This window comes from Bombus vosnesenskii, unplaced genomic scaffold (genome assembly GCF_011952255.1).
Source record: "Bombus vosnesenskii isolate JDL3184/JDL3185 unplaced genomic scaffold, Bvos_JDL3184-5_v1.1 scf7180000013619, whole genome shotgun sequence".
NCBI lineage: Eukaryota > Metazoa > Arthropoda > Insecta > Hymenoptera > Apidae > Bombus > Bombus vosnesenskii.
In genome coordinates, this window is record NW_022883151.1 from 21,486 (window position 1) to 24,364 (window position 2,879).

A 2,879-nucleotide genomic window follows, 5' to 3' on the forward strand; every position below is an offset into this window, starting at 1 on the left:
CAGTTTATATAGTTCATATGTTTCTGTAGGAATACACAAATAATAGTTCTCTATCACAACGTAATCTAAAGGGAAAACCCTAACTAAATGACAAAAATATCGGTAATAACTGGAACTAATGAATGTTAAAAGCAATCAGTATATTCCATACAAACTTCCATCAACACGATTCGTTCTTCATTCTCTCAACACACTAAGACCGCAATCTTTACACGTTTATAAAACCATAAGCAATTGTGAAGTTTAGAATTCGCTAACTGGGCGTCTCTCAATCCAATTTTTGATCTTGGGCAGAAGGAGGACCTTTTTCTCCAGCAGCTTCAGATTCTCGTAATTCTCGATCAGATCAGACTTGTACATAAAGTTCAAATAATCGAGCAGAGCAACGAATGTTAAATCAGCCCAAGAGAGAGTACCATCGTAGAAGTAGCCGTCATTTTCCTTCACTTGCTGGTCCAAACGTTCTAAAATGAACGGCAGCGTCTCTTCAGCAGCCTTGCGTTTTGCAGCTTTGACCTTCTCGTCCTCCACATAGTGGAAGGCGGCAATTTCTGAAAATTTGTTTTCAGTTAAATACTATTCGCTAATGTTATACTAATTTGAATACAGTGTTGTGCGAAATTTAAATGATACTGAAGATAGAATTACAATCCTTTTTAATGCTTTGTCTTGTATTGTTGACATACGTGTATCGTTCGATTAAATCAAATATTAAATCGGATTTCAACTAATAAATACCTGAACAGATATGTACACTCTGTTATCAAGATTCTCATAAGATTTATGCAAAACAGCACTGGATACTCACTATGACGAATATCATGAATAGTATCAACAGTGGCATCAATATGAAGATTTGCCCAGTCAGTCTTTCCAGCTAAGTCATATTGTTTGGCTAAGTAACGGCAAATAGCTGTAGACTGAGCAACCTTCCTTCTATCAGCTACGAGCATAGGAAGCTGGCCATAAGGAGTCACTAAAAACATACAACTAATAGAATCAAAGATTCTATCGAACAAACAGATTATGATGCTTCTTAAATATCTAGCTTCCCGTTATCTGTTTTGGAAAGATATAATTTAATTTATTGATAATTTATCAGCAAACAAAGGGCATTGTCTCCTTAACAATACCTATTGTTCTCCCACATATCTTATAGAGCAATGGAGAGTAAACAATAATCTCTGTTATACTCTGCATAATTGTGTTCTACTTTATTTAGCTACTTTAGTTAAATTAGGAAAGATGAGATTTAAGAAACAGAATTTCTTTTCAGATTAAGAAACAGAAAGCTTACAGAGCTTTATTTCTGGCCAGACGTCCTTTTTGATACGTTCATCTTCAAATGGAATACTAGCATAGCTGAAGATAAAACGGATTAGTAAGTCAATTTAGTAAGTCAAGTTAGTAAGTAACGGGAAGTAAGTCAATTTATAGAGCGGCATCTTCCTGGAAGTATAATATATACAAAGTAAAAACAAAGAATCATTGATGACAAGAATTATATTATTACAAATTATGAAGTATAAGACAATTTAAGTAAAAAGCATCAACTACTAACTACTCGCATAACTATTTGTATCTTTATATTTTAATATAGCTTAGATATAAAAAGAATATTATTTTTGGATGTAATAATGTATAAACTTGCGCCAAATATTATAACAAAATATTGCACTTTCTATTTAAGTAGGATAGACATATTACCGGCATTTATCTTTTTTCTATAGCAATGAAATTGTTTATAAAAAAGTTTATAAGAAAACTATCAATTAATGCAAACAACGCATTTCAAAATATTAATTACATTCGCGCGATTCGTTATCTCTAGTATTAATTTAACCATATGGTTCTATACACCCAAGACCCTCTAACAGTAATTTAGTACCATTACTAGTCGTATGTACAATGTATGTTTGTATATAACTTTCGTAACTACAAAACATTCAGCATGATTATATATTCTTCCAAACTTAAGAAACATTTTCTAATTGTATATTTAAATTTATCGATCAATTATGAACATGTAATAACATTTATTTCTTTCAACTACTAATTTTTAAATCATCTGCTGTTCGGTTAATTGAAGGATGTCGGCTTTCTGTAGAAGTATTTCATATTTATTATTTAATTATGAATAAGGAAAAAACATACAAAATATAGTTTTTAAACGGTTTATTATTTATAAAGAGAAACTTTGACTCGGGATATATATACTATATATATACTATTTACTTACAATTTTTTTTTAAGACTTCAAAGTCGAAACAAGCACATGAAATTTCCAAGCCGGTTAACAGAAACTTGAATGAGACAAAAATAACCTTTAGATCTCTATATGTTCTTCTTTCCCCCTGTTGCTTCCACGTAACTCTTATCCTATTGGTGGAGCTGTGCTGATATGTGAAATTATGACTACATAAAAACATCCGGAAAGACTCATTGAATGATTTTATAGTTTAAGATTAATAAATTTCCATAAATTAAAGTTGAAAATTTATGAGAACATGTTTTCTGTAACAAAACTTAGTAAAAACAAACTAGTAAGGTTTATAGATTCTTTAATGATTATGTATGTATTCATAAACTAGTTCGATAAACATCGTTTGATAAAACGTCGAACAACACACAACATTGAAGCGCGAAATTTCAAATTCAAGGAAAGATAAATAACAAATATTGCGAACAAATGATATTAAATTTACAATAATCTCATGTAAGAAAAAATAAAAGGGATAAAAGTAGTACAGAAGATAGAAAAATCTATAAAACTGGTGGCTGGGAAATAGAAAATATATAAATTTATGTTATTAGAGTTTAGTACTTCTGCCGATCAATGTGTTACGACCGTTCGCGGAGAGTCGCAGTCGCAGTAGCGA

General features: G+C 30.9%; 1 pseudogene; it reads right to left on the reverse strand.

The window, feature by feature from the left end:
* Nucleotides 1–228: 228 nt before the first annotated feature.
* LOC117238819 lies at nucleotides 229–2,266 on the reverse strand (annotated as a pseudogene).
* Nucleotides 2,267–2,879: the final 613 nt, after the last annotated feature.